Consider the following 11168-nt stretch of genomic DNA (forward strand, 5'->3'; position numbering starts at 1 on the left):
TCAGTGTTAGTAACAATATAAAGAGATATAAATAGGAAGGCGAGTAGTCCTTATAGAGGAATTTAAGGATTCTACGGAAAAGGAAATATAAGTAAGTAAATAGAGTTAGTAGAAGGTTTTAATAGTATATGGGAGAACACTGGTATTTAGCCTTAGGAAGGGATAGGATAAATGGAATAGATAGCAATAGTAATAGCCAAAGAGAGATAAAGAAGAGAATTTATAAAATAATTATGATGTAATAGGGTAGCTATTTAGTTGAATTAGGATTACGGTATATAACTGTTTTATTGTTTTATATACTTGTAGAAGTGTATATTTTAGACTTCGTGATGTTGGAAATAAAAAATTAAAAAAAAAAGACTGTGTGCCTTCACAGCAGTATACTAAAAACAGGTAGAAGAATCTCTTGACTGTTTTATTCCCAAACACACATGCACAAATCATACTTACTGTCTGTCCTTTATTCACTTTCATCCTTTTTCTCTCTCACACACTCTCTCTCTCATTCTCTGCAGTAAATAGGCAGTTATGTAGGAAACTGAGCATCCCACATATTTTGCATTGGCTCAGTTGTGTAATTTGCTATCCTTTTAACACCAGGAGCGAGTAACAGATGTAGCGCAGATTTTCAGAAGCATTTGTCACAGTGCTCCAGGATACAGACCTTATTTGCAGGGACACTTTCCTATCTGCCAGATACCCAGATCCAAGTGTAGTCAAACAAATACCTGGGGGCAGGCAAGTAGACAGCAAACAGGAAGCTGGAAGTCTAGTGGTCCATTGGTACAGAGCAAGAGTATGGCATCCTCTCTGAGGGATGAGATGCCAGATGGCGAGAATGCATCACAAACTGAAACTGTGTATAAAGCATTGGTAAAGGATTATGGTATCACCTGCTGCCTCTCCAAACTAGGATTCTGGACTATTGTGCAAGGATCTCAGCTTGAACTAACTGCAGTTCTCTCCTTAATTACAAGTGCCTTGTGAACCAGAGAGTAATGGAACAAAGTCTTTGATGGTATGAAGAGCAAATAACCAAATCCAGTCCACACAGATGCCAACTTGATGCTACCCCATGACTAAAGGGAGAAGATTTCAGGGGCATACTGTATAATTGTGGGACAATAACTCAGTGGTAGGACATAAGCTCTGCATGTCAAATGGCCCAAGTTCAATTCCTAACACCTCCACTTAAAGAATGAGGTACCTGATCACAGGAAAGACTTCAGTCTAAAACTCTAGTGTTCCACTGCCATTCTGAGCAGACAAACCTAAACTTGAAATAGTCTGGCCAGGAGTAAGAGAGCTTCCAGTTTGCCCAAAGGAAATAGGGTAGAGTTATAGATTCACCTGGGTTTGCCAAGCCAAAGCTGGACAGGAAAAATGTCTGTCCCATTAATTAGTACAGCGGGACTAAGAAGAGTTAATATGGGTCCATTCATTTACGTGTGGATTTGTGCAGGCCATTTTCTTGATTCTCTTTACAATGACCTTCACAAGCATATCTCAAAACAATCTGCAATCATACACATTGATGTATCACCAAAAATTACAGCAGTGGCAATGGAGGAGTGGACCAATGCTCCCTCATTCCTTCATTTACATGCCAAATCCCATTTGTTGCTTTTAATTTGCATTCTGCTGAATCTGATTTCTGTCTTTTCTTATTATTCAAAAGACACACAAAGAAGCCCACCCAACAAACAACAACAAAATCCTCACCAGATGCTTTCAGAATGAATATGCAAACCAAGTAAGAATATAAATTAGTGGAGAAAAGTAGCAGGTTATAAGAATGGGGCATTCATTTCTCTTCCCATTATGCTCAAGAGTTAATTGCTGGAATCAGCTCCTGCATCTATGCCACAAACAGACATTTCCTGTCCAAAAGAAAACTTTGCTATCTGAACTGCCACCCATTAGATATAACGGCCCACATCTTTTTCCATTACACATTACAAGATAATTTTAGAAAACTGACTTGAGAAAAGAACAATATGTCAGAAGTAATTCATGTGCTTTTCATATTTAAAAGAGCAGAAGTGGGAGTACGTTACATAAAGTACACTTGAAATACTAAACCTACCCACATCCTATCCCATGCACGGCATGTTCCCCCCACCAAAAATATATATATATGCACAACTGAAGGCACCAAGTTAGATTCTGTAGGTAAGTAAGTTGGCATCTTTCTCAGGTTAGAACGTCTGGTTGCAGCAACACTGGTATACTTCTGGCTCTATCTAAGTGATCTCCGAGAGATCAGTCCCTTGCTTGTGTACGTATCTATGCCATGTTTCTTAAAGGATTCCAAGCAGTTCTAACATCTTAGCTCCTAAAGCAATGGGGGGGTGGAGGGGGGGTGAGACATAGTAGTAGTAATAGTAGTAGTAGTATCCCACCTTTCTGCCAGTATAGGGACTCAAGGCAGCTATCAAAATTTAAAACAGCACAAATTAAAAACAATGCAAAGCACTAAAATGTAGATCCAATGTTTAAAAAAAAAATTAACAATTTTAAAAAGTTAAAAACATTACAACTAAAATTAAAATATATTAAAAACTCTATACACACCTTGCACAGTATTTAAAGTCTTAGTCAAATGAAATCTGGTCAATTTGACAATGTCAGCCTCCAGATTTCATTTGACTATGACTGCATCTGCACTGCTGAAATAATCCAATTTGACACCACTTTAACTGCAATATTATGGAATTTGGGGATTTGTAGCTTTGGGAGAAATTTACCCTTCGCTCTCAGAGATCTCTGGTGCCACAATAAAATACAAATCCCAGGATTCTATCGCATTGACCCATGCCAGTTAAAGAAGCATCAAACCGCATTATTTCTGAATGAGACCTGCAAGTCCCAACATCCCTAAGCCAACACAGACAAAAGTGAGGAATGCTGCAACTTCAGGTCCACCATCCCCTGGAGGGCTGCATGATTTCAATTTATATGGCAGGATTGAAGGATACAACCTAGGAAGCAAGAAATAGCAACAACTAATGGCGACTCCCTCCTGTCCATTTGAGGACCTGGGATGGGTTACTACCCAGTAATGTGATTAACATTCAAGGCTCACTCAACAAGTTGAGCACAGTCACATCCGGCAAACCTCCCTACTTTGATTCTGCTTACTCTGGAGAATTCCATTTGCTCTGCATTTTGAAACAGTCGTCCTACATTTGTGGCTTTAACTTTTGCAGATGCGATTAATATATTCCTCCTAGGAATCTCTAGGTCCTCCAGGGTGACTCTATGGTCAATGTCTGCCAGAGGTCTCACTGGAGGACCTAGAGATAACATTTCTCTGGGCATTTGTAGGTCCTCCAGTGCAATTCTATGGTCCATTTCTGGCAAATGTTGACCACAGAGTTGCACTGGAGAACCCAGGGACTCCTGGAGAGCTGATCTCTCAGGTTAAAGAACAACAGTGTTTTTTTTATTTATTTTCCCACTTTCATGGGATCCTATGCCCCTAACCCCAGTGTATATAGAGGGCCCACTGTAAACATACTTAATTTGTACCCCCCGAGTAACATGCTGATCAGTTTTCTTTCAAATTGTGCACTCCTCTAAATTTTGCTATGCAATTCTCAACTCAAAAACTCATACAAAAATGCCCAGTTTTAGGTGAGGAGGAGGGTGTTTAAAAGAACCATGGCGGGCAACTAGTGGCCTTCCAGATTTTCCTGGACTCAAGCTTTCCTTATTTCACTTCATTGACTGACCTGGCTAGGAATGATGGAAGTTACAGTCCAGCAACTTCTGGAGGGCCCTAAGTTGCCTGTCCTGTTTTTGAGGGAAAGGTATACTATGCCTATATCTGCACTGCAGAATTAATGCAGTTTGGCACCACTTTAACTGCCATGGCTCAATGCTATGGGATTCTGGGAACTGTGGTTAGTTGTAACACCAGAGCTTTCTGACAAGGAAGGATAAATGTCTCACAAAACCACAATTCCCGAAATTCCATAGCATGGAGCCATGGCAGTTACATCAGTGACGAGATGAATTATTTCTGCAGTGCGGGTGCTGGCTAAACATGTTTTGGGGAAAACAGAATTTAAAGGAGAATTTGAATGCCTGTATGACATGTAAAACAGAATGAACTAACTTATTACTAAACATATATGGAAGTGACATATACCAGAAAAAGACTTATCCGTATAATTTTCCCCCACCCGGGCCTCTGCTACCACTTACTTAATTCACAGTCCCAGAGGAAGAGAAGGCCTCTCCTTGGGGCAGAGGGGTTCAGTAGAAGACTCTTCCTTCCAATCCCAGTAGCCAGAAGTATGTGACACATCATCAATATCAAGATGCTTTTCTTGTCAAGAGAAACAGGCAATGACACTGGGCTTTATGTCTGGCTTAAAGTGCTCTGTTTACAAGCACTTTATCTTTTTGTTGTTGTTGTGTACCTTCAAGTCATTTCCAACTTATGGTGATCCTATCATGGAGTTTCTTGGCAAGTTTTGTTCAGAGGTTTGCCACTGCCTTCCCCTAAGGCTGAGAGCATGTGACTTGCTCAAGGTCACCCAGTGGGTTTCCATGGCCGAGATGGAAATCGAACCCTGGCCTCCAGAGTTGTAGCCCAGGGCTCAAACCATTACGCCATGCTGACTCTCCTTTTTTTTAAAAAAAGCCCTGTATTTTATTCCTTCAGTGAGTGATTTGTTTTAATATTGTCATACACTCATCCCACCCGATTCGTTCCGGACCCCCCCCCTCCAGAATCGGAAATATCAGATATTCAAGCCCCATTCATTATACTGGGGAGGCGCTCCCATGCGTGCTGCCACATGAGTGCCCTGGGCATGCGCCCCATTTTGTCCCTCCCTGCTTGCCATCCAAGAACCAAAACTGCAGATCCCAAGTCCACGAATGGGGAGGGACGAGTGTAATTTAACTCTAGGTTAATACTTACTTCTGTATCTTTTTAATTGTACTATTCTTTTAAATGATAAGCCACTCTGTTTCCCTATTTTGGGGAGAAAGAAGGATATAAATATTATTATGTATTTAATAATACTCATTAAATATTTGTTGTTGTTGTTGTTTCTTCCTCCTGTAATAGTTTCCCTGTCCCAGGTGAGCCTTTCTCTCTCTTTCCCTTTGTAGAAAAGGAGGATACAGAGCGGCAGTGAGCCAAATGCAGACCTCCAGGTCTCTCAATCCATTCCTCCAGATTCTCTTCTTAAATTACACCACATTTTCAAAGGCCAGGATGCCGCTCTCCCAGCAGTCAACCTCAGGTTACTGGCGGAGCTTATTCTGCTGTGCTATGACTCTCATCTGCAAAGCCATTGGGAAAGAGTTTTGCATAAAGTGGACAAGTAGACTGTGTGTGTGTGTATGTGTGCTTCTTTCTTTTCAAAGTGTGCCCAGGACAAAGTAAGAATCATATCCCTGCTTCTGTTCATTCTTAGTTCTGGACAGATCCACTTTTTTGCTCTGCCCATTTTTATTACCCTTAGGATGCAGGCTCTGCTGGGGAATCTTAGCAAGAAAAAACATGTAGGGATGGCATAAAATATGTTGGAGGGTTCCCTCTCTTATAATGGTGGGCTGTATCTGCCCCACAAAATTAATGCAGCTTGACACTGCTTTAACTTTCATGGCTCAATCCTGGGATTGTTAGTTTTGTGAAACATTTAACCGTCTTCATCAGAAAGGTCTGGTGCCACAATAAACTACAGTCCCCCTGATTCCACAGCAATTAAGGAGCGTCAATCTGCATTAATACTGCAGTGCAGCTGGAGCCTGAGTCATAAAATGGTGTCAGACTGCTTCCTTTCTGGCAGCAGCCTCAGTCAGAGCAATCGGGAGCTTCACCAAACTGCAAAACTTAGCAGTTTTTTTTACAAAATGTGTACACTGAAACTACAAAGTACAAAAAAGTTACAACGGAGGCATAATGCTATATATACATATACAGCGGGCCCTTGGTATCTGCTGGGGTTTGGTTCCAGGACCTCCCATGGATAACAAAATCCATGATGTTCCAAGTACCATTAAATACAATAGTGTATTAAAATGGTATCCCTTAAATTAAATGGCAAAATCAAGGTTTGCTTTCAGGAATTTATATATTCTTTAAATATTATCAAGCTATGGATGGTTGAAGAATCCATGGATACAGAGGGACAACTGTACATATACGTGTGTGTGTATTATTGTTGGTGTTGTTGCTGTGTGCCTTCAAGTCATATCAGACTTATGGTGACTCTGAGGCACACTTATCATTGGACTTCCTTGGCAAGTTTCTTCACAGGGCTTTGCCATTGCCTTCCTCTGAGGCTGAGAGAGTGTGACTTGCCTAAGGTCACCCAGTGGCATTCCCTGGCTGAGCCAGGATTTGAACTGTTTCCAGAGTCACTCAAACCACTATACTGCTAAATCTTGTCTCTGTGTGTGTGTGACATTTAGTGCTGTGGTTTGAGTTTTGGACTAGGACTCTGGAGACCAGGGTTTGAATCCTGGCGCAACCAAGGAAACCCACTAGGTGACTTTGGACAACTCACTCTCTCTCAGCCTCAGAGGAAAGAAATAGTAAGCCTTCTCTGAATAAATCTTGCCAAGAAAACCCCAAGATAGGGCCACCTAATTATTATTATTGTTGTTGTTTATTTATACCTCGCCTTCCTTACAGTACAAGGCCTTAGGGGCACCGAAACGACTTGAAGGAACAAAGAAGCACAAAGCTACAACACATTATACAGTATATATTTTATTACTTATTTTATTTTCATCCCGCCTTTCTCCCAAAGTGGCACCCAAGACGAGATAAAATGTGTGTTTGTATATGTGCATATACTATGTATGTGTGTGTGTGTATTTGTTGTTGTGTGCCTCTAAGTTGTTTTTGACTTGTGGCAACTGTAAGGTGAATCTATCATGGGGCTTTCTTGGCGAGCTTCTTCAGAGGAGGTTTGCCATTGCCATCCTCCGAGGCTGAGAGAGTGTGGCTTGCCCAAGTGGGCTTCCATGGCAGAGCCACACCAAGCTGGATCTCACATCTATATCAATATCTACATACACAGTAGCGCTCTCTCTCTCTCTCTCTATATATATATATATATACAGTATCTATCTATATATGTTTATGTGTAGATATGATATTGATACAGGCATATATATATATATGATAGGGAGGGGGGCATGTCGTGAAAGGTCCTCCTCGGTGGCTTCAGCTTTAAACCAGGCGGCCTCCACCGTGGCTGTGGCCCTGAGCCATCCTCCTCCGTGGCGGCCCTGACCGGCGGCGGCGGCGTCCTGACCTACCTTGCCTCTCTCTCTCTTTCACTGATTCGCTTCCTGGCTCTAGAAGACACGGGTCTGGCGAGGAAGGAGTGCGCGCGGAGGGGGCGTGGCCATAGGGGCGTGGCCAACGGCGGTTGGCTAGAGAGAAAGGGGAGTGGGCCGCAAAGCACCATGGGGGAAAAAGTCTCTCTGCCTAAGAGAGAGAGAGGTGGCCTTGGCAGTGTACAGTACTGTGTTTGGCCTCCAGTGTCAAAGCGGGCGCTGTTTTGTTAGCTCTGCCTCTCCAATGCCAGGCTCCCCAGTACCGTTTGCTTTGCTCCTACACACACTGCAGAATTTATCAATCCACCTTGCGACCACTTTAACTGCCCAGGCTCAGTGCTAGGGAATCCTGGGAATTGTAGTTTTGTGAGACATTTTGCCTTTCTCTGTTAGAGATATTGAGAGAGAGAGAGAGAGAGCTCTGGAGCCACAATAATCTACAGTTCCCAGGATTCCCCACTAGCACTGAGCCAGGGCAGTTAAAGCGGTGTCAAGCGGCTTTAATTCTCCAGGGCGGATTAGACCCAAATTATCACCTTCCTGTGGAATCCTGGGATTTGTAGTCGTGGCATCACAGCTCTGGCACAAGTCTGAATGCTTCACCAGACTACAAATCCCAAAATTTCACAGCATTGGGCCATGGCAGTTAAAGCGTCTGCCTCTCAGGGATAGAGAGGGCTGACTCTCACAAAATTACAAATCCCAGAATTCCATAGGCATTTAAAGTGATGTCAAACTGCATTATTTTTGCAGTACAGAGCAGATCTTGGCTCCATCCTACATAATCCTGGGATTTGTAGTTTGGTGAGGAACCAGCACTGCTAAAGACCATGTAAAACCCAGCATGGAGCGAGAACACCTGAAGCAGTGTCAAACTATATTATTTTTATGGTGCAGATGTATCCATAATAGTACAACTTAAAAAAAAGTGACTAGAAAAGAGACTGATATGGAACCAGCTCCTGTGATTCAGGAGTTCAAGCAAAGTTTCCCAGGGAATGCAAACACTGCAAATATAACACTTCCAGGTGTGAACAGGTTTCAGTGTCTCTCTGTAATGCTAGAAATGTGGGGACTGAAGGGAAATTATGTTGGGGGAGCAGAATTCTTATTCCGGGGGAAAATGTCTTCGTTTTGTCATTGTCGTCTCCCCCGCAGCTACAGCGCTGAGCTGAAACTAAAAGAAACCCACATGGAATGACTAAAAATTTCCCTTAAAAACCAATGTGACAAGAAAAAATAAAGGATAAAGATAGAAACATTTCAGCACCTACTCCAGCAATCTTCTGGGTCCCCTGGATGAAAGCTGGATTAAGAACCCCTGCTCGCCTTTCTCTCTGTTTAGATCTAGATTAAGATGTCTGTGTCTACTATATCTGTCAGAAGTCATAGCTACAGAACTATGACACTAAGACACGAGAAACCTGGCATTCAGTCTAAGGGGATCATAGGGGTATATTGTTGTTAATTGCCCTCAAGCTGACCTTTATTCATGGTGACCCTGTGGATGAGACATCTCCAGGACCCCTTGTCTTCTGCTGTTCTGCTCAGGTCCTGCAGGCTCAGGCCGATGACCTCCATGATTGAGTCCATCCATCTGACATGCTGTCTTCTTCTTCTATTGCCTTCCACTTTTCCTAGCATTATTGCCTTTTCTTGTCTTTTCATGATGTGGCCAAAGTATGACAGTCTCAGTTTAATCATCTTGGCTTCCAGGGAGAGTTCAGGCTTGACCTGTTCAAGGACCCTTTTGTTTGTCTTCTTGGCCATCCACAGTACTCTTCTCAGTACCTTCTCCAGAATCAGATCTCAAATGAGTTTCTTTCTGTTGGCATTCATCACTGTCCAGCTCCCACATCCGTACGTGCTGATGGGGAATACGAGGGCTTGGACAGTCCTCACTTTAATGTTCAGAGTTATTTCTCTATACACTTTAAGACCTTGTCCAGCTCTTTCATAGCTGCCCCTCCCAAACCTAGTCTTATTCCAGTTTCTTGCCTGCAGTCTCTGTTCTGATTAATGTTTGATCCAAGGTACAGCAACTCCTTGACTATTCCAATTTTCAATTTTGATCATCAAGTCTTCTTTTTGGTGTCTCTCCCCCCCCCACACACACACACACTGTCCCCCAACAACCGTAATTAAAACTGTACTTATCAACTCATCTCTACACCCACAAAGTTTTCCATCCACTATGGACATTCTCTCTCACAGACTGCTATCTAGGTCTGTCCCTAGATTTTCCACTCTACCCCATTCATTTGAGGAAGTAGACTCAAGCCCATGTAAGCTCATGCCACCAACTTTTCTCTTTCAGTTAGTCTCAAAAGTGCTACAGCTACAAGATCCTCTTGCATACTGATTTTCCAGACCAAGGCCCTCAACAGACCAGTATAAAGAGCTGGCCTTGGGACAGAGTGGGGGTGTAGCATCTGCATGCTGGCCACCTGAATGTCATCCCCACACCATTTGCCTGACCAGACGGCAGTCAGCATCACGCCACATCTTCAGTGCAGTGCTTACACGTGCTACACCAAAGATGCGGCAAAAAGGTGCCACAGCAGTGGCTAGGGCATCCTTTCAGTGGTTGCAAAAAAGAGCCTTTTTTGCAGCTCCTTTTTGCACCATGGAAAGGCCAGATCTGGCAACCCCAATCCAGCAAGGTAAGAGGGTGTCATCTGTACAGCCCCCAAGACTGCTATGTCTTTGAACTAATCCATGGATTCTGCCATCCACAGCTTGAAAATATTAGATAGATGATAGATAGATAGATAGATAGATAGATAGATAGATAGATGGATGACAGGCAAATTTTGCTACTTTGTGCAAATATGGTACACAATTTCACTATGCCATTGTATATGCAGTGCTCCCGCATCATACACGGGCGTGCTTTACGCGGCTTTCAGCATACGCTGAAAGCTGCACTGTGAGAAGGGGTGGCGTGTCCCATAGGAAATAATGGGGCATGTGCCCGTGGTATGTGTGCCGCCGCATGCACGAACCCCATTCAATTAAATGGGGCTCAGGCATAGGCAGAATTCGCTTTATGTGGGGGAATCCGGAACGGACTGTAATGGGCAGACTGTAATGGAATTTTAGCATCCACAGATTTTGGTATCTACAGGGTGTCCTGGAACCAAAACCAAGCGGATAACAGTGGCCCACTGTATATAGCTTTCATTTCTGACTTCATGGGGGCAGTTCCTCTCAGAGATCTGATGTGGCCTCATCCCTTCCTCTTGGATAATGAAGTGCACTGTTTATGGAAGGCTGTCAGCAGGTGTTACAGGTGCAGGAATTATGTGTCCTACAACTACAACACATGTGTAACTTTATTTGAAGAGTTGATTGTACCATAATAAAGGGCATTCCATCTCCTGTGGAGTCACAGATTTTTTGTTAGCGCGTGCGCACACACACACATACATACATTTTGGTATATATTGTAGTAAGGGCACACTTTCATTACAGGTTGAGTATCCCTTATTCCAAAATCTGAAATGCTCCAAAATCCAAAACTTTTTTTTCATGAGATAGAGACACCTTTGCTTTCTGATGGCTCAATGTACACATACTTTGTTTTGTGCACAAAATTATTTAAAATATTGTATAAAATTACTTTCAGGCTACGTGTATAAAATGCATATGAAACAAGTGAATTTCATGTTTAGGTCCCATCTCCAAGATCTCATGTATCTGCAAATATTCCAAAATCAATAACAACAACAAGGCCAATGAGATTTTAGGCTGCATCAATAGCAGTATAGTGTCTAGATCAAGGGACGTAATAGTGTCACTCTATTCTGCTCTGGTCAGGCCCCACCTGGAATGTTGTGTCCAGTTCTGGGCAC

The 11168-nt window shown here is 42.8% G+C and overlaps 1 protein-coding gene across 4 annotated transcripts in view; it reads right to left on the minus strand.

Moving 5' to 3' along the window:
• FHIT (fragile histidine triad diadenosine triphosphatase) overlaps window positions 1-11168 on the minus strand; it is a 1035018-nt gene that overhangs the window by 969862 nt on the left and 53988 nt on the right. The window contains exon 1 of one of the 4 annotated variants that reach the window (XM_042455375.1): window positions 7294-7395. The exons of 1 other annotated variant lie outside the window; for it this stretch is intronic. The gene's annotated coding sequence lies outside the window, so the exon portion shown is untranslated. Of the gene's footprint in view, window positions 1-4212; window positions 4234-7293; window positions 7396-11168 lie in introns of those variants that run through there. 2 more of the 4 variants (XM_042455378.1, XM_042455381.1) reach the window with 2 other exon arrangements.

This window comes from Sceloporus undulatus, chromosome 2 (assembly GCF_019175285.1).
Source record: "Sceloporus undulatus isolate JIND9_A2432 ecotype Alabama chromosome 2, SceUnd_v1.1, whole genome shotgun sequence".
Classification (NCBI taxonomy): domain Eukaryota; kingdom Metazoa; phylum Chordata; class Lepidosauria; order Squamata; family Phrynosomatidae; genus Sceloporus; species Sceloporus undulatus.